This window comes from Bombina bombina, chromosome 2 (assembly GCF_027579735.1).
Source record: "Bombina bombina isolate aBomBom1 chromosome 2, aBomBom1.pri, whole genome shotgun sequence".
NCBI classification, from domain to species: domain Eukaryota; kingdom Metazoa; phylum Chordata; class Amphibia; order Anura; family Bombinatoridae; genus Bombina; species Bombina bombina.
The window spans coordinates 64,148,289-64,172,565 of record NC_069500.1 but is presented as its reverse complement, the minus strand read 5'-3'; the positions used below and the strand labels follow the sequence as shown (position 1 = coordinate 64,172,565).

Below are 24,277 nucleotides of genomic sequence, written 5' to 3'. Positions count from 1 at the left end.
CCCATAGGAAACAATGGGGCTGCGTTAGGAGCTGAACGCTGCTTTTTTGCAGGTGTTAGGTTTTTTTTCAGCTCAAACAGCCCCATTGTTTCCTATGGGAGAATCGTGCACGAGCACGTTTTTGATGCCGGCCGCGTCCGTAAGCAACTCTGGTATCGAGAGTTGCATTTGCGGTAAAAATGCTCTACGCTCCTTTTTTGGAGCCTAACGCAGCATTTGTTTGAACTCTCGATACCAGAGTTAAATTTATGGTGCGGCCAGAAAAAAACCCGCGGAGCGTTAACAGCCCTTTTACCGCCGAACTCTAAATCTAGGCCTTAGTTAGTAAGCACAATAATAAGCATAACAAGCCATTTAGGAAAGGAGTGATGATGTTCCACTCTAAAAAGTGTGTCCTGTTAAGTAACATAGGTAATACTTCAGAGAGGCATATCAGTTCAGAAACAATATGACAAAGAGCAATACATTACCAAGGCAGGTCCAACCCACTTTTATCTAACAGGGCTGCAGTAGAAGAGGCAAAGGAGAGAGTTAGTGTCCCTCCGATTGTTAATTGGTGACCCAAGATTGTGAATACATAAAGAGCAAAAATCGAGGGCCAAACTTGGTGTAGAGGAGAAATAGAACCAAAGAAGCGGTAGTAGATCAAGGAGGAGGCACATCGTCTCTTGTTGATGGTTTGTCCATTTTCCTTCTTTTTGGCTGGACTCTCTGCCACTGTGGCCTCTGCTCCAATGGGCGTGAGGGTTCAGGCTCCGCAGGGCCGGGAGGCGTTAAAATGTTAACTTCATTGGGAGACAGGAATGGAATATTCAAGAATCTGGAGAGGTTATCGAGATCACTAAAGTCCTTGTAGACAACTTGTGAGCCATTGTGATTTATTATAAGGCTAAAAGGAAAGCCCCAGCGGTACCTAATACCATGTTCTTGGAGGGTACTTGTTATGAACTTGACTTCCTTACGCCTTTGAATTGTCAAGGGGCTGAGGTCTTGATAGATCTGGAGCGAATGACCTTGATATGATATTGATTGTCTTGTCCTGGCGGCCTGCCAAATGATGTCTTTAGAGGTGAAGCGTAAGAATCTGACAATAACATCTCGCGGTGGCAGCGGAGGCCTGGGGAGGGGGCGCAAAGCCCTATGGGCCCTATCGATATCTTCCGGCTGCAGCGGTGGAGAAGTGGGAGATAGAAGCTGGAAAAGGCCTACTATATAGGTTTTAAGTTGTTCCTGGTGTATCTCCTCTGGTATGCCGCGGAGTCTCAAATTGTTTCTGCGGCCCCGATTATCCAGGTCCTCCACTTTGTCCTGGAGGGACTGCACCATGGAGTCCTGGATTGAGATTTGTTGCGTGTTAGCACTGACTAAGTTGTTAAGGGTTTCTTGGCCTTCCTCCAGGCATTCCATGCGGGCTCCCATCTCATTGAGATCCCTCTTAAGGTCCCTCATTTCCTCTTTAATGAATGATTTTAATGACTCTAGGTCCGATTTAGATGGGAGGGAAGCAAGTCTCACCTGGATGGCTTGCAGTGGATCCTGTTGTGAGTTTACCGCCCCTGCAGAAAGTGGAGGTTTTACTGGGTCGGGCATCCCCCCAGGGGCCATGTGAGTAGCTTCAGCAGAATGGAAGAATGAGGACACAAATGGGGTCTGGGACGGGTTTTTCATAGGTTTATCTGATTTTTGTCCTTTCTTAGGGGTCATCATGGATCTGTCCCTCAGCCAGTGAGGCCTTGACAAAGGTGGTACGATTTAGAAAGCAGGGATGCAACATGAGTGAGGTGGTTTATAAACCGTTTTAAAAGGCCAAATAGGCAGCTTAATTGTTAAATCTAAGGGTGGATTCCCCAAGTCGCCAAGTAGATAGCAGGGTTATGCTGTGGCCCCGATGGTGATGTATTAAAATTAGGCTAGGTGGAATATGCGGCAATAATTAGTAAATTGTTACCTGCGCTTCAAGAAAGTTGCGCCTCTATCCAAGCCCGTTTGTTTGAGGCCCTCTAGTAAGCCCCAGTGAAGCACTTGTGTAAGTAGTGCAGCCGGCGTGGGGGAAGTTGTCTCTCAGTGTGCCGAGAGGGGAGGAGAAAGCCGCTGTATAGATGTCTAGTCTCCGCTATCAGTGTAACAGAGACACCCGAGCGGAGGTCCAAGGCAAACTCCTCACCCACGTGTCGGGCAATCTATGATGGCGTCACCGCGCGGGTGAACTGTAAAGTCCAGTGGGTGCTCACAGCTTCAGGCAGCAAGAGGAGGGTAAGTTTTAGGCAAGTGACCTGATCCTGGCTGTCTGTGAGGGAGTAGAAGCACGACCGGGGCCACAGGTTAGTTTAAAATGCAGAGCAGAATGACGGCAATGGCGCCATTTCCATGCGTGCCCAATAAGTCGGGCAGGTTCTGAAAACTTCTTACGGCAAATCAGGGCTACACCGTAGGTGACCTGCTGAGAGGTTAATCTCCGGAGCTGATTCTGACCACTTGTGGTTATCTCCTGGACATTTATGAAGGGCTAAGAGTGAAGACTGATTCGGAGCTCTGGTATTATGCGGCCATGTTCCTGCACGGCTTGGCTCCGCCCCCGCTCCCCCTCCTATTTTTAAGAAAATGTTTCCCATTTCAGACACCATGCAAACTCGTGGCAGACGGTCCCTAAGGTGGAGGGAGCTATTTCTACCCTGGCTAAGCCTACAACTATACCTATTGAGGACAGTTGTGCTTTCAAAGATCCTATGGATAAAAAATTAGAGGGTCTCCTAAAGAAAATATTTGTTCATCAGGGTTTTCTTCTCCAACCTATAGCGTGCATTGTTCCTGTAACTACTGCAGCTGCTTTTTGGTTTGAGGCTCTGGAGCAGGCTCTTCAGGTTGAGACCCCATTAGATGATATTCTGGATAGAATTAGGGCAAGCTAGCTAATTCTTTCATTACAGATGCCACTTTTCAACTGGCTAAATTAGCGGCAAAGAATTCAGGTTTTGCCATTTTAGCGCGTAGAGCGTTATGGCTTAAGTCCTGGTTTGCTGATGTGTCATCAAAATCTAAGCTTTTAGCCATCCCTTTCAAAGGTAAGACCCTATTCGGGCCTGAACTGAAAGAGATAATTTCAGACATCACTGGTGGGAAAGGCCATGCCCTTCCTCAGGATAAGACAAATAAGATGAGGACCAAACAAAATGATTTTCGTTCCTTTCTAAACTTCAAAGGTGGTCCCTCTACCTCTTCCCCTGCTGCAAAGCAAGAGGGGAATTTTGCTCAATCCAAGTCAGTCTGGAGACCTAACCAGACTTGGAACAAGGGTAAACAGGCCAAGAAGCCCGCTGCTACCATCAAGACAGCATGAAGGGGTAGCCCTCGATCCGGGACCGGATCTAGTAGGGGGCAGACTTTCTCTCTTTGCTCAGACTTGGGCAAGAGACGTTCAGGACTCCTGGGCTTTAGAAATCGTAACCATGGGGCATCTTCTAGATTTCAAAGATTCTCCTCCAAGGGGGAGATTCCATCTTTCTCAATTGTCTGTAAACCAGACAAAAAGAGAGGCGTTCTTACGCTGTGTAGAAGACCTATATACCATGGGAGTGATCTTCCCAGTTCCGAAAACAGAACAGGGGCAGGGGTTCTACTCCAATCTGTTTGTGGTTCCCAAAAAAGAGGGAACCTTCAGACCAATTTCAGATCTCAAGATCCTAAACAAATTCCTCAGAGTCCCATCCTTCAAGATGGAGACCATTCGGACTATTTTACCAATGATCCGGGAGGGTCAATATATGACCACCGTGGACTTAAAGGAAGCGTATCTACACATCCCTATCCACAAAGATCATCACCAGTTCCTCAGGTTCGCCTTTCTGGACAAGCATTACCAGTTTGTGGCTCTTCCATTCAGGTTGGCCACAGCTCCCAGAATTTTCACAAGAGTTCCATTCCTGGGAACTCTGAGAGATTCTGTGGACATGAAAATTTTTCTGACGGAGGTCAGGAAATCAAAGATTTCTCTTGTTAAGTGTATCCAGTCCACGGATCATCCATTACTTATGGGATATTAACTCCTCCCCAACAGGAAGTGCAAGAGGATTCACCCAGCAGAGCTGCTATATAGCTCCTCCCCTAACTTCCATTACCAGTCATTCTCTTGCACCCAACGAATAGATAGGATGTGTGAGAGGACTGTGGTGATTATACTTAGTTTCATACCTTCAATCAAAAGTTTGTTATTTTATAATAGCACCGGAGTGTGTTATTCCTTCTCTGGTAGAATTTGAAGAAGAATCTACCTGAGTTTTTCTATGATTTTAGCCGGAGTAGTTAAGATCATATTGCTGTTTCTCGGCCATCTGAGGAGAGGTAAACTTCAGATCAGGGGACAGCGGGCAGATTAATCTGCAAAGAGGTATGTAGCAGCTTATTATTTTCTGACAATGGAATTGATGAGAAAATTCTGCCATACCGATATAATGTAAACTCAGCCTTAAATGCAGTAGCAGCAACTGGTATCAGGCTGTCATGTATGTATATTTTACACTTCAGTATTCTGTGGAATGGCACTTCACTGGAATTATACTGTATGCATTAAACTTTAGCCTAATTTGCAGGGACTAGCAACAGGCTTTTTAATAACACTCAATTTATTAATGTTAAACGTTTTTTGCTGGCATGTAAAATCGTTTAATTTTCTGAGGTACTGGGTGAAAAAATGTTTTGGGCACTATTTTTTTCCACTTGGCAGTCGTTTTATTTAATTTATGACAGTTTACTGATCTCTCTCACTGTCATGTGTGAGGGGGAGGGGCCTTTTTGGCGCTTTTGGTACGCATCAAAAAATTCAGTCAGAAGTTTATTGTCTTCCCTGCATGATCCGGTTCATCTCTACAGAACTCAGGGGTCTTCAAAACTTGTTTTGAGGGAGGTAATCACTCACAGCAGAGCTGTGAGATTGTAGTTGACTGTGATAAAAAAACGTTTATTTCTGTATTTTTTTTTTTCTGCTATCAGGGTTAGTTATCCTTTGCTAATGGGAGCAATCCTTTGCTAAAATTGTGTTTTTTACAAAGATTTGATGCTATAACTTTTCAGTTTATTAATTTTCAACTGTCATAACTTTTTCTGTGCTTCTTATAGGCACAGTACGTTTTCATATTATAGTAAATTACTTGAAAAGTATTTCCAAGTTGCTAGTTTATTTGCTAGTGTGTTAAACATGTCTGATTCAGAGGAAGATATCTGTGCTATATGTGCTAAAGCCAAAGTGGAGCCCAATAGAAATTTATGTACTAACTGTATTGATGCTACTTTAAATAAAAGTCAATCTGTACAAATTGAACATATTTCACCAAACAACGAGGGGAGAGTTATGCCGACTAACTCGCCTCACGTGTCGGTACCTGCATCTCCCGCTCGGGAGGTGCGTGATATTGTAGCGCCGAGTACATCTGGGCGGCCATTACAAATCACATTACAGGATATGGCTACTGTTATGACTGAAGTTTTGGCTAAATTACCAGAACTAAGAGGTAAGCGTGATCACTCTGGGGTGAGAACCGAGTGCGCTGATAATATTAGGGCCATGTCAGACACTGCGTCACAATTTGCAGAACATGAGGACGGAGAGCTTCATTCTGCGGGTGACGGTTCTGATCCAAACAAACTGGATTCAGATATTTCAAATTTTAAATTTAAGCTGGAAAACCTCCGTGTATTACTAGGGGAGGTGTTAGCGGCTCTGAATGTTTGTAACACAGTTGCAATACCAGAGAAAATGTGTAGGTTGGATAAATATTTTGCGGTACCGGCGAGTACTGACGTTTTTCCTATACCTAAGAGACTTACTGAAATTGTTACTAAGGAGTGGGATAGACCCGGTGTGCCGTTCTCACCCCCTCCGATATTTAGAAAGATGTTTCCAATAGACGCCACCACACGGGACTTATGGCAAACGGTCCCTAAGGTGGAGGGAGCAGTTTCTACTTTAGCTAAGCGTACCACTATCCCGGTCGAGGGTAGCTGTGCCTTTTCAGATCCAATGGATAAAAAGTTAGAGGGTTACCTTAAGAAAATGTTTGTTCAACAAGGTTTTATATTGCAACCTCTTGCATGCATTGCGCCTGTCACGGCTGCAGCAGCATTTTGGTTTGAGTCTCTGGAAGAGACACTTGAATCAGCTCCATTAGATGAGATTACACACAAGCTTAAAGCCCTTAAGTTAGCTAACTCATTTATTTCAGATGCCGTAGTACATTTAACTAAACTTACGGCTAAGAATTCCGGATTCGCCATTCAGGCACGCAGAGCACTGTGGCTAAAATCCTGGTCAGCTGATGTTACTTCTAAATCTAAATTGCTTAATATACCTTTCAAAGGGCAGACCTTATTCGGGCCCGGGTTGAAAGAAATTATCGCTGACATTACAGGAGGTAAAGGCCATGCCCTGCCTCAAGACAGAGCCAAACCTAAGGCTAGACAGTCTAATTTTCGTTCCTTTCGTAATTTCAAAGCAGGAGCAGCATCAACTTCCTCTGCACCAAAACAGGAAGGAGCTGTTGCTCGCTACAGACAAGGCTGGAGACCTAACCAGTCCTGGAACAAGGGCAAGCAGGCCAGGAAACCTGCTGCTGCCCCTAAGACAGCATGAATCGAGGGCCCCCGATCCGGGAACGGATCTAGTGGGGGGCAGACTTTCTCTCTTCGCCCAGGCTTGGGCAAGAGATGTCCAGGATCCCTGGGCGTTAGAGATCATATCTCAGGGATACCTTCTAGACTTCAAATTCTCTCCCCCAAGAGGGAGATTTCATCTGTCAAGGTTGTCAACAAACCAAATAAAGAAAGAGGCGTTTCTACGCTGCGTACAAGATCTTTTATTAATGGGAGTGATCCATCCGGTTCCGCGGTCGGAACAAGGACAAGGGTTTTACTCAAATCTGTTTGTGGTTCCCAAAAAAGAGGGAACTTTCAGGCCAATCTTGGATTTAAAGATCCTAAACAAATTCCTAAGAGTTCCATCGTTCAAAATGGAAACTATTCGGACAATTTTACCCATGATCCAAAAGGGTCAGTACATGACCACAGTGGATTTAAAGGATGCTTACCTTCACATACCGATTCACAAAGATCATTACCGGTATCTAAGGTTTGCCTTTCTAGACAGGCATTACCAGTTTGTAGCTCTTCCATTCGGATTGGCTACGGCTCCGAGAATCTTCACAAAGGTTCTGGGTGCTCTTCTGGCGGTACTAAGACCGCAAGGAATTGCGGTAGCTCCGTACCTAGACGACATTCTGATACAAGCTTCAAGCTTTCAAACTGCCAAGTCTCATACAGAGTTAGTACTGGCATTTCTAAGGTCGCATGGATGGAAGGTGAACGAAAAGAAGAGTTCTCTCTTTCCACTCACAAGAGTTCCCTTCTTATAGATTCTGTAGAAATGAAGATTTACCTGACAGAAGACAGGTTAACAAAGCTTCAAAATGCATGCCGTGTCCTTCATTCCATTCAACACCCGTCAGTAGCTCAATGCATGGAGGTGATCGGCTTAATGGTAGCAGCAATGGACATAGTACCCTTTGCACGCCTACATCTCAGACCGCTGCAATTGTGCATGCTAAGTCAGTGGAATGGGGATTACTCAGACTTGTCCCCTACTCTGAATCTGGATCAAGAGACCAGAAATTCTCTTCTATGGTGGCTTTCTCGGCCACATCTGTCCAGGGGGATGCCATTCAGCAGGCCGGACTGGACAATTGTAACAACAGACGCCAGCCTACTAGGTTGGGGCGCTGTCTGGAATTCTCTGAAGGCTCAGGGACAATGGAATCAGGAGGAGAGTCTCCTACCAATAAACATTCTGGAATTGAGAGCAGTTCTCAATGCCCTTCTGGCTTGGCCCCAGTTAACAACTCGGGGGTTCATCAGGTTTCAGTCGGACAACATCACGACTGTAGCTTACATCAACCATCAGGGAGGGACAAGAAGCTCCCTAGCAATGATGGAAGTATCAAAGATAATTCGCTGGGCAGAGTCTCACTCTTGCCACCTGTCAGCAATCCACATCCCGGGAGTGGAGAACTGGGAGGCGGATTTCTTAAGTCGTCAGACTTTTCATCCGGGGGAGTGGGAACTTCATCCGGAGGTCTTTGCCCAAATACTTCGACGTTGGGGCAAACCAGAGATAGATCTCATGGCGTCTCGACAGAACGCCAAGCTTCCTCGTTACGGGTCCAGATCCAGGGATCCGGGAGTGGTTCTGATAGATGCTTTGACAGCACCTTGGACCTTCGGGATGGCTTATGTGTTTCCACCCTTCCCGATGTTTCCTCGATTGATTGCCAGAATCAAACAGGAGAGAGCATCAGTGATTCTAATAGCGCCTGCATGGCCACGCAGGACTTGGTATGCAGATCTAGTGGACATGTCATCCTGTCCACCTTGGTCGCTACCTCTGAAACAGGACCTTCTGATCCAGGGTCCCTTCAAACATCAAAATCTAATTTCTCTGAAGCTGACTGCTTGGAAATTGAACGCTTGATTTTATCAAAACGTGGTTTTTCTGAGTCAGTTATTGATACCTTAATACAGGCTAGGAAGCCTGTTACCAGAAAGATTTACCATAAGATATGGCGCAAATACTTATATTGGTGCGAATCCAAGAGTTACTCATGGAGTAAGGTTAGGATTCCGAGGATATTGTCTTTTCTACAAGAAGGTTTAGAAAAGGGTTTATCCGCTAGTTCCTTAAAGGGACAGATTTCAGCTCTGTCCATTCTTTTACACAAACGTCTGTCAGAAGTTCCGGACGTTCAAGCTTTTTGTCAGGCTTTAGCTAGGATCAAGCCTGTGTTTAAAACTGTTGCTCCACCATGGAGTTTGAACTTAGTTCTTAATGTTTTACAGGGGGTTCCGTTTGAACCCCTTCATTCCATTGATATCAAGTTGTTATCTTGGAAAGTTCTGTTTTTAATGGCGATTTCCTCGGCTCGAAGAGTCTCTGAGTTATCTGCCTTACATTGTGATTCTCCTTATCTGATTTTTCATTCAGACAAGGTAGTTCTGCGTACTAAACCTGGGTTCCTACCTAAGGTGGTCACTAACAGGAATATCAATCAAGAGATTGTGGTTCCATCTTTGTGTCCTAATCCTTCTTCGAAAAAGGAACGTCTGCTACACAATCTAGATGTAGTCCGTGCCCTGAAATTTTATCTACAGGCAACTAAGGATTTTCGACAAACGTCTTCCCTGTTTGTCGTTTATTCTGGTCAGAGGAGAGGTCAAAAAGCTTCGGCTACCTCTCTCTCCTTTTGGCTTCGTAGCATAATACGGTTAGCCTATGAGACTGCTGGACAGCAGCCTCCTGAAAGAATTACAGCACATTCTACTAGAGCTGTGGCTTTCACTTGGGCCTTTAAGAATGAGGCTTCTGTTGAACAGATTTGCAAGGCTGCAACTTGGTCTTCTCTTCATACTTTTTCCAAATTTTACAAATTTGACACTTTTGCTTCTTCGGAGGCTGTTTTTGGGAGAAAGGTTCTTCAGGCAGTGGTTCCTTCCGTATAAAGAGCCTGCCTGTCCCTCCCGTCATCCGTGTACTTTAGCTTTGGTATTGGTATCCCATAAGTAATGGATGATCCGTGGACTGGATACACTTAACAAGAGAAAACATAATTTATGCTTACCTGATAAATTTATTTCTCTTGTAGTGTATCCAGTCCACGGCCCGCCCTGTCACTTTAAGGCAGGTAATTTTTCCATTAAACTACAGTCACCACTGCACCCTATGGTTTTCCTTTCTCTGCATGTTTTCGGTTGAATGACTGGTAATGGCAGTTAGGGGAGGAGCTATATAGCAGATCTGCTGGGTGAATCCTCTTGCACTTCCTGTTGGGGAGGAGTTAATATCCCATAAGTAATGGATGATCCGTGGACTGGATACACTACAAGAGAAATAAATTTATCAGGTAAGCATAAATTATGTTTTTAACCATCTGCCGACTCTCCTCCCGATAAATATTCTAGAACTGAGATCGATATTCAACGCGCTTCTGGCATGGCCTCAGCTGGCTTCGGCCAGATTCATAAGATTCCAGTCGGACAATATCATGACTGTAGCATATATAAATCATCAGGGGGGAACAAAGAGTTCTCTAGCAATGATAGAGGTTACCAAAATAATTTGATGGGCAGAGACTCACTCTTGCCATCTATCAGCAATCTATATCCCAGGAGTGGAGAACTGGGAAGCGGATTTTCTATGTCGTCAGACTTTTCATCCGGGGGAGTGGGAACTTTATCCGGAGGTGTTTGCACAATTGATTCAGCAATGGGGCACACCAGAATTGGATCTGATGGCATCTCATCAGAACGCCAAACTTCCTTGTTACGGGTTCAGATCAAGGGATCCTCAGGCAGTACTGATAGATGCTCTAGCAGTACCCTGGTCGTTTAACCTGGCTTATGTGTTTCCACCATTTCCTCTCCTTCCTCGTTTGATTGCCAGAATCAAACAGGAGAGAGCTTCGGTGATTTTGATAGCACCTGCGTGGCCACGCAGGACTTGGTATGCAGACCTGATGGACATGTCATTTCTTCCACCATGGACTCTGCCACTGAGACAGGACCTTCTGTTTCAAGGTCCGTTCCAGCATCCAAATCTAGTTTCTCTGCGGCTGACTGCTTGGAGATTGAATGCTTGATTTTATCCAAGCGGGGTTTCTCTGAGTCGGTCATAGATACCTTGATTCAGGCTTGAAAGCCTGTCACTAGGAAAATGTATCATAAGATATGGCGTAAATATCTTTATTGGTGCAAATCCAAAGGCTACTCATGGAGTAAGATCAGGATTCAAAGGATTTTGTCCTTTCTCCAAGAAGGATTGGAGAAGGGGCTATCGGCTAGTTCCTTAAAGGGACAGATATCTGCCTTATCAATTCTACTGCACAAGCGTCTTGCAGATGTTCCAGACATTCAGTCGTTCTGTCAGGCTTTAGTTAGAATCAAGCCTGTGTTTAAACCTGTTGCTCTGCCATGGAGTTTGAATTTAGTTCTTAAAATTCTTCAAGGGGTTCCTTTTGAACCGATGCATTCCATAGATATTCTATCTTGGAAAGTTCTGTTTTTAGTTGCTATCTCTTCAGCTCGAAGAGTTTCTGAATTATCTGCATTACAATGCATCTCGCCTTATCCTGTTTTCCATGCTGATAAGGTGGTTTACCAAACCTGGCTTCCTTCCTAAGGTTGTTACTAATAGGAATATCAATCAGGAAATTGTTGTTCCTTCTCTGTTTCCTAATCCTTCTTTTAAGAAGGAGCGTCTGTTGCACAACTTGGACGTGATTCGTGCTTTGAAGTTTTACTTGCAAGCAACCAAAGATTTCCGTCAAACATCTTCTTTGTTGTTTATTCTGGAAAACGTAGAGGTCAAAAAGCTATGGCTACCTCTCTTTCTTTTTGGCTGAAAAGCATCATCCGTTTGGCATATGAGACTGCTGGACAGAAGCCTCCTGAAAGGATTACAGCTCACTCTACTAGAGAGGTGGCTTCCACATGGGTTTTTAAAAATTATGCTTCTGTTGAACAGATTTGTAAGGCTGCGACTTGGTCTTCGCTTCATACCTTTTCCAAATTTTACAAATTTTATACTTTTGCTTCTTCGGAGGCTATTTTTGGGAGAAAAGTTCTTCAAGCAGTGGTGCCTTCTGTTTAACCATCTGTCTTGTCCCTCCCGTTCATCCGTGTCTTGTAGCTTTGGTATTGTATCCCACAAGTAAAGGATGAATCCGTGGACTCATCGTACCTTATAGAAGAAAAGTAAATTTATGCTTACCTGATAAATTAATTTCTTCTATGGTACGACGAGTCCACGGCTTGCCCTGTCATTTTAAGACAGATTATATTTTTTTATTTAAACTTCAGTCACCTCTGCACCTTGTAGTTTCTTCTTTTTCTTCCTGTACCTTCGGTCGAAAGACTGGGAGGTGGAGCTATATAAACAGCTCTGCTGTGGTGCTCTATGCCACTTTCTGTTAGCAGGAGGATAATATCCCACAAGTAAAGGATGAATCCGTGGACTCGTCGTACCATAGAAGAAATAAATTTATCAGGTAAGCCTAAATTTACTTTTAGTGTTAGTGATGTTGGAGGCCAGAGGTTTAGGGGTTAATAACTTTAGTATAGTGGCAGCGACATTGGGGGCGGCAGATTAGGGGTGTTTAGACGTGGTTTTTATGTTAGGGTGTTAGGTTTAAACATAGACATCAATGGGGCTGCGTTACAGAGCTTTTGTTTCCGCGATCACAGGTGTTAGGCTTCTTTTTTGCCGGCTCTCCCCATTGATGTCTATGGGGAAATCGTGCATGAGCACGTCAAAGCAGCGCTTGTATTGTGGTTTGGTATGGAGTTCAACGCCACCATATCGCTCGCACAAGCCTGCTTTTTCAAAACCTATAATAGCAGCGCTATAGGGAGGTGAAATAACGCCTAAAATGTTGTTAATTTCCCTATAGTGCTGAAAACTCGTAATCTAGCTGTATAATACTTATGTGCAATAATTAAAATGCAGCCAAATCTATATTTAAATTAAGTCCATGTGGATGAAGTGTGTTGAGTTTATAAATCCAGAAGGTTTCCCTCTGGCGTAACCTAGTGAATCTATTATATTTGTGAGATGATAGAATCTGTTCTATAGGAGTGATACTAAAACATTTAAATCTCCACCATGTTTTGCATTACAATGTTGAGACACACTATGATACAGAAAGTTGGTCCTCATATTCCTGAAATGCTCAGACCACCTATAGCTTAGACATCTGCAGGTGCGCCCCACATACTTAACACCACATTTGCAGGTAAGTAAATTTATAACAAATGTGGATGCGCAAGTTATATGGCTATGTTGAAAAATCTGATTTAAAGGCAGTTTTCCTATGTGTAATAAATTTACACATTTTGCTATTTTTGGCCCTATATTTAAAGGATCCGATTTTCATACCATCATTACATACTAGATGATTCTTTCTTGCAATTTTGTCATAAGGTCTCAGGGCATGTTTCACTACCGGACTAGGTGCTAAATGGTTTTTGAGGGTTGGTGCCCTTTTGAAAACAATTTTAGGTTTATCCTCAATGACTTTAATCAAGACAGGATCCTTTCTAAGGATACTCCAATATTTATTTATAGTTTACCTGATAGCTCAATGATTACTATTATACTTAGTAATAAACATTATATTGCTGGAATTTGTTTTGTTCTCTCCCTGTTGGGTAACTTCCTTAGGTTTCGTGGATGCTAGATCTCTCTCATTATAGCTAGCCCTGAAATAACCTTCCTCAATGATTTCCTCTGGATATCCCTTATCTTTAAACTGATTTTTTAAAATTTGACTTTGCTCATTATAAGTTATTAAATCACTACAGTTTCTTCTAATGCGCTTAAATTGTCCATACAGCACATTAGTTTTTCAAGGCAAGTAGTGATTACTATTACAATTCAAAAAGCTATTACAATCTACAGTTTTGAAGTGTGTTTGTGACCTAATTGTTCCAGTATTACTAAAAGATAGGACCAAATCTAAATACACAACAGACTGAGTTTGTATACAACTAGTAAAAGAAAGGCCCATATTATTAGAATTGAGGTGTTCTATGAACCCTTTAGCCTCCAAAATCCCACCTTTCCAGATCAAAATAAGGTCATCTATAAAACTTCCATAGAAGACCAGTTTTGCCCCAAAACTTGAATCATATATATATTTCTCCTCAAAAATTCCCATATAGAGATTTGCAAAAACTTGTCCCCATGGCTTTTCCTTTAGTTTGCAAATCAAATTGATCCTGAAACATAAAATAGGTGTGTTCAAGAATAAAGGCTATTAACTGCCAAATAAATTCTTTTTGTAAACATGGTAAATACCAAACCCTTTCAAGATATTCAGATATAGCACTAATTCCCAAATGATGTGGAATAGTTGAATAGAGGGCTTGAACATCACATGTGATCCACAGGTGTTCACCTTCAATCTGTAAAATTACATTTTGTAATTTCACTAAGAGATCAGATGAATCTCTAATATAAGAGTCTATAGGAGGAAGTCTGATAGATTTTAGAATGCATAGCATGGATGACTTTTCAGTTATATGATCTGATATTTTTCCTTTACAGAAATGGTGTTATCATTTGCTTTGTGATCATTTTAAAAAAATGGAGCTGATAAAGCAATAAAAAACATGATAGACAAGATAGGAATTGACACCTATGTGTCTAAACATCATATTGATAATTGGCTATATAAAATACAGATAAAAAATTAGCTATCCCTGTGGAAAATATATCTATATATTGTATGAGTTCATGACTCATGCAAAAAGACTCTCTGTAGGTTGTTTTAACTATGAATCAATTAGAATAATATATCTTCTATACTGCGTATGTCCCATATTCTATGTGGAATAACTAAGAATGTTTAATGACCATACAGGGAACACAGAGATGATATCACATTGAAAGTGACCAAAAGTAATGTAGCTAGATATCTAAATACACCATGATACTAAAGCTGAGTCCTTTAGCTTGTTGCGGGTTGATGAATGTATAGCACATGGTTATGGAGATAAGCAAGTTAAGTGTTTTCAAAATAGAATGAGGCTGATATATTGTCTGTGAACCTTATCATAAAATGGTTTGTATGACAAATTGGACTTTGCTTGTTTCTAGTTTAAGGCTAAGTCAAGTGATATTATTATTGTTTAGTTACTTCAACTGGACTTGGATGGTCTACAAATATGAGTTCATGACATAGTCCTTTAGTAGGTTGAGGAAAACAGTCAATATATAGAGAGAATGCAGGTTGATTTATATATTTAATATACTGACTTACGCCATACGTTTAACCATCTGCTTTTTCATGACATATTTCCAAAGGTAAATATCTTCACAAAAGAGGTAAGCGATCCATCCATTTATAAATTCAAGTCTTTATTCAATTCCAATTAAAAAACCATAAGGAGGTACAACATTTTCAGAAGGAGATGATGTAGTGAGCACTGGCTTATGTGGTTCAGCGGTGAGCCGTAATAATAGTAGCCTGATGTTCCACTACACAATTTACATATAAATAGCAATTGCATTCATTTGATTGGCTGAGTAATAAAAACAATATACACACCCCCTACCAGATTAACCCTATATGCCTGCTTAGAATCTGACTAGAGTCCTAGGTTGTACTTCGATACATGTTATGCTTAATTTGAAAAAATCTTAACGTTTTGTCTATGCATTGATATTTACATAAAAGCCTAACACTTAATCTGAGTCTGCCTATTGCTATAATAATTGCAAATGAATAGCTACACATATTACATTGTGTCAAACACCAATTCATTATACAGAAAAATCAGATAATATGTTCGAATGCTGATATAAACGAAAGTTACAGTAAACTTACAGTACAATCCCCAAGCATATTTAGAAATTTCAATTTCATAGTGACAGTGTTTCTGATGTATGACTATCAAACGATTCCCTGTTAGGTTCATATCTAGTATAAAAAATTACATATGGTACTCTCGAAACATGGGAAATATACAAAAAATTCCACTTTAGAGAAGACTGACCATGATCTAAAAATATCCGATATATTGAAGGAAACATAAATGATGTCATTATTCCCAGTAATTTATCAGGTCATAGTCAGAATTCAATCCTGGTAGCACCCTGGTTTTAAGTTTGAAAACACCTCTCTCTTACATAAGAGCTTATATTTGTCTCCACCTCTATTTCCAAAGGTATCATAAATAGTAGAACATTTTATTTGAATCTTTAAGAGCTCTGCTATGTTCAACAATGGTTTTTGTATATTGTTCTATATTTAACACACAAGGGTGGTGTATCTTTAAAACACTGACATTGTTAAACTTTCACCAACTGAGGGCAAGAGTGCATTGACTCATCATCCCAGAAGTAAACCCACGTGACTCCCGAGCCTACTGTGTAGAAGAGTGGTGCTGCCAAAGTGAATCTTACAGTTTCAAGAGTGTGTCTATTATCTCAGTCTCTAACAGCATTTTGGAGCTGCGTATGCTGGTTCCTCGTAAGTCACATCTCCCACCAGTGCTGTTAAATTGCTGTTTTTTTATTTTGTAAGTACATTTTTAATAAAACCAGAATAAGCTTTTATTTGATTTTTTTTTTTTCAAGGAAATCCCTTTCTGGAAAACTGGACAAAACAAAGATTATCACTGATGAGTGCATACTTGAGTATATATCAATGTGGGTTGGATATTATTCTAATGTGCATTTTATTTTACTGTAGTCATTTTTTTATTTATATATGTTTGTGTATTTTTTTGAACAAAAGATCAAAAGGTTAAGCAATAAAGACAATATATATATATATATACACACACATATATATACATAAATATATATATTACCAAAAAATATGAGGTATGTATAGAAATATTTATAGAACATATTCTGCTATGTGAAGAACTTTAATTTGTGAAACATTCATATTTTCTAGACATGTGCAACGCTAAAAAATTTGTTTAGTTTTGTTTTCATTAGTTAAATAAATAATTTTGTTTTTGCAAATTAGTTTAGTTAAGTTTTAAAAAAAAAAATGTTTTGGCAAATTAGCTATGTTAAGTTAAATAGTTTTTTCGGATCCGTTCGGTTTTATTGGGTCCATTCTTTATTTATATGCTTTATTCTATTCTGAAGTTTAGAATAGAATAATGCATATGAATAAAGAATGGATCCGAAAAAATGAAAGGATCTGAAAAAATTAATTCATTTAACATAACTAATTTGCCGGCGATTGGCGAAACAAAATTATCTAAAACCGTCACCGCTACCCACATCACGACACTAAATAAAGCTATTAACCCCTAAACCTCCGTCCCCCCACATCGCCAACACTACCTAAACCTATTAACCCCTAAACTGCATCCCCCCCACATCGCCAACACTATATAAACCTATTAAAACCTGTTCAAATCAGCCAATAGGATTTAAGCAGCTCTAATTCCTATTGGCTGATTTTAATTTTTCAGCCAATAGAAATGCAATGGTACCCCAATATAAAAGGGTTACCTTGCATTGAATCCTCAATGTGCGGCAGACAATAGCATGAAGAGGACCTCCACTTTGGACCGATGGACCACCACCTGGACCTCTGCCTCTGCGCATGATCGATCCGCCTCCGCAGGAATGAAGAAGATGCCGGTCCCGTGATGGATGAAGTTGGAGCTGATTCGATGAAGATGCTTCGCGTCTGGGATTAAGATCTTTCACCGGACTTCAGCAACTGTGAGTACTGAATTTGGGGTTAGTGTTAGATTTTTTTGTATTTTTGGTTTGTTTTTATTTAGATTAGGGCTTTTAATGGGTCAAAAAAGAGCTGAATGTACTTTTAAGGGCACTAAAAGAGCTGAATGCCCTTTTAAGGGCAATGCCAATACAAATGCCCTTTTCAGGGCAATTGGTAGATTTGCAAAAGAGCCGTTAACTTTAGGGCAATGCCCTACAAAAGATCCTTTTAAGGGCCCTTGGTAGTTTATTATTGATTAGTTTTTTTATTTTGGGATGTTTTTTTGTGTGTTTTTTAAACGGGGTATTAGAATAGGAATAATTTTTATTATTTTGGATTATTTCATTTGTTATTTTTTGTAATGGTATTTTTTTTATTTTTTTGTAATTGTAGTGTTTATTATTTTTTGTAATTATGGTTTTAATTTTTTTTTGTAATGTTAGGTTTTTTATTTTTGTAATGCTAGTTTTTTTATTTTTGTAATGTTAGGTTTTAGTGTAAGCTTAGGTTTTATTTTTATTTCACAGGTAAGTTTGTATTTATTTTAATTAGGTAGTTAGTAAATAGTTATATTGTAGCTAGCTTAGGTTTTATTTTTATTTCACAGTTAAGTTTATATTTATTTTTAAATAGGTAGTTAGTTAATAATTGTAACTTTAATTTGGGTCTAATTTAATTATGTTAAAGTTAGGGGGTGTTAGGTTTAGGGGTTAATATAGTTTAATTTAGGTTGTTGCGATGTGGGGGCCGGCGTTTAAGGGGTTAATAGGTTTAGTTAGTGTCGGTGATGTAAGGGAACTGCGGTTTAGGGGTTAATAGGTTTAGTTAGTGTCGGCGATGTTTGGGAACTGCGGTTTAGGGGTTAATAGGCTTAGTTTGTGTCTGCGATAGTGGGGAACTGCGGTTTAGGGGTTAATAGTTTTAGTTAGTTTTGGCGATGTTTGGGAACCGCTGTTTAGGGGTTTATAGGTTTAGTTAGTGTCGGAGATGTCGTAGAACGGAGGTTTAGGGGTTACTAGGATTATTTAGTTATTTAATTAGTGTCGGCGATGTCGGGGAACTGCGGTTTAGATTAGAACAATGAAAAATTCTGAATATGAATAAAGAATGGATCTGAAAATTCTGAAACTTATTTATACATTTTAAATAATTTTTCAGGATTTTAGTTATGGTGCCGATTCTGAAATTCGGATGCATTTGAATCTCTGAATTTGCCAAAATTCAGCCAAAACGAAACCCACATGTCTAATATTTATATTTACGGTTAGCGCTCTTGAGAAAACGAGATTGGGTTTTACGTGCGAGTAAGGGTGTTAGTAATTTTTTTCACTTTTTGTGCTCCTTTGAAGTTTATGGGGAATACCTTAACATAGTCACGATATTCAAAGTTTGACTTTTTGCGCATGTCAGGTTAGCGCTCATGCGAAAACCTTTTATTTTCAACCCAATAGGAAATAAGAGTGCAAAAATAAAAGCGTTATTGATTGAACTTAAGCTATGTTGGTGAACAATAGCGCTAAAATTTTTGTACTTCACTTGTAATCTGGACCATTTTTGTTATTTAATAGTACCTTGTTATTTGTTTAAATAGAGTTTTAGGATTGGTAGAGATTATTTTCTAAGGAAAAATTACATTTATATTATAATAAATTAAGGTTTTTTTTCCAGCTAGTAAGAGTTAAATATAAATAATGCTTTATTCCAACAAGTTAAAACTACTATAAAAGAACCAAGAAAATAAAAAATAAATATGCAACGTTTTCATACCAAGTTAGACTATGGTAAAAGTAATATCTTATTAACCACCATTTCTAATAATAATTCTAACCTATAAAGATTATATTGCATTTTTGAGATCTTTGATAAAATTAAACTCGTTTTATCTAAAACATTGGGGCCTATCTATCAAGTTCCGTATGGAGCTTGAAGCCCCGTGTTTCTGGCGAGCCTTCAGACTCGCCAAAAACACCAGTTATGAAGCAGCGGTCTAAAGACAGCTGCTCCATAACCTGTCCGCCTGCTCTGAGGGGGCGGACAGACATCGCCACAATTCAACCCGATTGAATATGATCAGGTTGATTGACACCCACTGCTAGCAGCCGCAAATCTGCAGGGGGCAGCGTTGCACCAGCAGTTTACAAGAACTGCTGGTGCAATGCTGAATGCTGAGAGCGTATTGCTCTCCGCATTCAGCGAGGTCTGTCGGAACTGATCCGCAATATCAGATCATGTCCGACAGGCCTTTTCATAAATAGGCGCCAGAGAATGAGTAGTTGTTTTTTTTCCCCCTAATTAATGAATATTACTTGTTCAAATGTAGAACCTATAAAATTATATTTTTTGTGACACTTAAAGGGACACTGAACCCAATTTTTTTCTTTTGTGATTCAGATAGAGCATGCAATTTTAAGCAACTTTCTAATTTACCCCTATTATCAAATGTTCTTCATTCTTTTGGTATCTTTATTTGAAAAGCAAGAATGTAAGTTTAGATGCCAGCCCATTTTTGGTGAACAACCTGGGATGTTCTTGCTGATTGGTGGATAAATTCACCCACCTATAAACAAGTGCTGTTCAGAGTCTGAACCAAAAATTGTCTGGCTCCTTAGAACAAAGAAAAATTGATAATAGGAGTAAATTAGAAAGTTGTTTAAAATTGAATGCTCTATCTGTATCACAAAATATTTTTTGTTGGGTTCAGTGCCCCTTTAAGATCATCAATAGGAAAGGCTTGATATACCATTAAAAAATGTAATCACCCCATTTCAGAGACAACCTTCCTGGCTGATGAAATGATAAAGCCATAAAATACCTTCCTTATCATATTACATTTTTGTGTTCTGAATAATTGGCTACCCAAAGCAGCCAAACAGAAACTGTAATGGGAATAGTATTTAGCATTTGTTCAAACTCATTGGGCTTTCTGACAGATATCAGCCATAAAAGTCTATCTTAATCATTTTTATTATTTTGTTTTTCTATTTTATTTAGTATTTTTATTTTTTGCATTTAGTTTGCATTAATCTAATATTTGATATTATGATTAATGAATTGTAAAACATTGTACTGAATGTCTTACAAAATATTACAAGCCAGATTACAAGTGGATCGCTAATTAATTCTCCCGCTCAAGCGTTAAATGCGCTAGAAGTAAGCTTTTTACGATCGTCGGTTACGTTTGTATTACGAATTGAAAGTAAACAGTTTTTGCTTGCAAAAAGCCGAACTTACAATAACGCGTGAGCATTCATGTATTCTCCCATAGAAGTTAATAGAGAAAAAAAAGTGGAAAAAAACAGCCAAACTTGAACGCATATACTCATGTGCGCTAACCCAACTTGTTATGCTCTTCACATAACAGAATATGTTGTATTTATTAAAAAATAAATATTTTTACATATATCTGATTTTTTTTTATACAATACATACTTATACCTATATATATATATATATATATATATATATATATATATATATATATATATATATATATATAGGTACTGATATACCACAGGAAAGTTCTACCCTGTGAAAAAATTATTACTGGTCTAAAAAGAAGCTACACCCAGGTGGTAAATTGTCATAGAACAGGATAAAGTTTTTTTTAATATATACCTTGTTAAATGCCTTGAGACTCACCGTTTTTTTTTGTATGTATGTATATATATATATATATATATATATATATATATATATATATATATATATATACACTCACTGGCCAGTTTATTAGTTACACCTTGCTAGTACCGGGTTGGAATCTCTTTTGCCTTCAGAACTGCCTTAATTCTTTGTGGCATAGATTCAACAAGGTGTTGGAAACATTCCTTAGACATTTTGGTCCATATTCACATGACAGCATAACGCAGTTGCTGCAGATTTGTCGGCTGCACATCCATGATCCGAATCTCCCATTCCAACACATCCGAAAGGTGCTCTATTGGATTGAGATCTGGTGACTGTGGAGGCCATTGGAGTACAGTGAACTCATTGTCATGTTCAAGAAACCAGTTTGAGATGATTTGAGCTTTGTGACACAGTGTATTATCCTGCTGGAAGTAGCCATCAGAAGATGGGTACACTGTAGTCGTAAAGGGATGGACATGGTCAGCAACAACACTCAGGTGGGCCGTGGCATTTAAACAATGCTCAATTGGTACTAAGGGGCCCAAAGTGTGCCAAGAAAATATCTCCCACACCACCACCACCAGACTAAACCGTTGATACAAGGCAGGATGGATCCATGCTTTCATGTTGTTTATGTCAAATTCTGACCCTACATCTGAATTTCGCAGCTGAAATCGAGACTCATCAGACCAGGCAACGTTTTTCCAATCTTCTATTGTACAATTTTGGTGAGCCTGTGTGAATTGTAGCCTCAGTTTCCTGTTCTTAGCTGACAGGAGTGGCACCCAGTGTGGTCTGCTGCTGTAGCCCATCTGCTTCAAGGTTCGACGTGTTGTGCGTTCAGAGATGGTATTCTGCATACCTTGGTTATAACCAGTGGTTATTTGAGTTACTGTTGCCTTTCTATCATCTTGAACCAGTCTGCCCATTCTCCTCTGACCTCTGACATCAACAAGACATTGTCGTCCACACAACTGCCACTCACTGGATATTTTCTCTTTTTTGGACCATTCTCTGTAAACCCTAGAGATGGTTGTACGTTAAATCCCAGTAGATCAGCAATTTTTGAAATACTCAGACAAGCCCGTCTGGCACCAACAACCATGCCACGTTCAAAGTCACTTAAATCCCCTTTCTTCCCCATTCTGATGCTCGGTTTGAACTTCAGCAAGTCGTATTTACCACGTCTATATGCCTAAATGCATTGAGTTGCTGCCATGTGATTGGCTGATTAGCAATTTGTGTTACCAAGCAATTGAACAGGTGTACCTAATAAAGTGGCCAGTGAGTGTATGTATATATATATACATGATTATAAATAGGTATAGATATATACAGATATATATATATAGAAATATCTATTTATAAATACTTAGAACATATTCCCCTATGTGCAGAACATTGGAATGTGAAATATTTGCATTAAATACATAGTTAAAACCTTTATTAAAAATAAATGAATATTGCAAAAATATGATTTTTCATGTTTTCATCTACTTAAAGGGACATTAAACCCAAATTTTTTCTTTCATGATTTAGAAAGAGCATGCCATTCTAAACAACTTTCTAATTTGCTTCTATTGTCTAATTTGCTTAATTCTCTTGATATACTTAGCTGAAAAGCATATCTAGATAGGCTCAGTAGCTGCTGATTGGTTGCTGCACATAGATGCCTCGTCTGATTGGGTCACCCATGTGCAATGCTTTTTCTTCAACAAAGGATATCTAAATAATGAAGCAAATTAGATAATACAAGTAAATTGGAATGTTGTTTAAAATTGTATTATCTATCTGAATCATGAAATACATTTTTGGGGTTTAGTGTCCCTTTAACGGCAAAAGGCTCCAATGCACTTATATATATGTCTATATATGTATACATATTTATTTATGTGTTAATATGTGTATATATGTCTGTAAATACATTTATACACATAGAAATACATAAATATATATGTCTACATATGTAGACATATATGTAAATATACATACAGATATACATCTTTAGATATGCATATGTAGGTATCTCAATGTTAAAACCCTTTCCCTTTTTTTTTAACCCCTGAGATCTCATATTTTTGAGCCGATTGCACTCAAGCAATCATGTTTACTTTCAACTCGTAATACCAGCGGTAAGCCCGACGCGTGTAAAACCCCGCGATAAACCCTTTATCGCTCACAAGCAAACATTTGCGCTTCTCTCCAATCTGGCCCTAAATGTTATTCAAGTTCAGTTTTTTTTTTATTATTTTCTTACTTTATTTTCACCTTTTTGTCTTTCTTTTTTTTTTTTTTCTTTTTTGTTTTTTGCTGTCAAATGTAATCTAGCTTGTTACAAATGAAACATGTCAGTTAACAGAAATTGAAAACACTTGACACATTAACATTTAGATCACTTTAACAAGATAGGGGACCAGTTTCACTATATCCTTGCAGTTTAAGTTTTCCTCTTAGCAAATTAGAGATTGAAAAAGAACGTCCTGCAAGTCATGTAATCGAAAACAATCTTGTTACTGCATCTTCAGTCTGAAATTTGCATTTGAGGACAATTAAATAGGACTAGAGTGCATGAGAAAAATTTAGAGCAGGTGTAGCTCAACTATTTGAAATGCAGCAGATACCTTTTATAAAAATGTGTTAATTATTAATTATAAAATATATAAAAACAGATAACACTACAAATAAGTATCCAATAATAAATGTATTTATATTTAAAAACAAGACATACAATTACTATTGACATTAGACTAACAAATATACAAGCAAACACAATATGAACTTCAAAACAGATGAATCTATGATTAAGCGATTGGGTAAAGTGCGAAACGCGTAAAATGACTACACTCTCCTACCTTGTCTTGTTTTAACTTTTTTCAATAAAATTTTTATTTTTTTAGAAGCTCCAGAGTGGTTTTCCATGTTGATTTATGCTATGAGCGGTTGGTTCCTCCGCTGCATCCTGCACCTCCGATATCATGAGCACCCTGTTTCCTGCTCTTCATTGAGATCTGTTACCTCAATCTTTTCTTCTTGTAGAGAAAGAAGAAGCTATGTGCTCCATCTTACCCATGAACTTAGACAGGTTCAGCAATAAAATCCCTACAATAATTTCTAAGCATTTTATTATCTAAGCCTTAAGGGATGGTGAAACAATGGATTACTTTATATGAGAAGTTAAAAGACTTAGCAATTCATAATTTAACAAGGATCTTGAATTGTACACACATTGTTGCCATTGTAGCTTTTAGTGCTCAGGGCATAGTAGTAATTAGAATGGCCATCCTATGTTTTAAAAGGACAAGTATGTTTGTCCGAAGCTATCATCCACAGTAGATTCTGTGCGAGGACAAACATACCTGGCCACA

General features: G+C 39.2%; 1 long non-coding RNA gene across 1 annotated transcript in view; it reads left to right on the top strand.

Annotated features, from left to right (window-relative positions):
- The window catches only part of LOC128647649 (uncharacterized), a 249,813-nt gene extending 225,931 nt beyond the window's left edge, over positions 1 to 23,882 (top strand). Inside the window, exon 4 of the long non-coding RNA XR_008400372.1 lies at positions 23,810 to 23,882. This is a non-coding gene — a long non-coding RNA (uncharacterized LOC128647649). The remainder of the gene's footprint in view (positions 1 to 23,809) is intronic.
- The last annotated feature ends 395 nt before the right edge of the window (positions 23,883 to 24,277 follow it).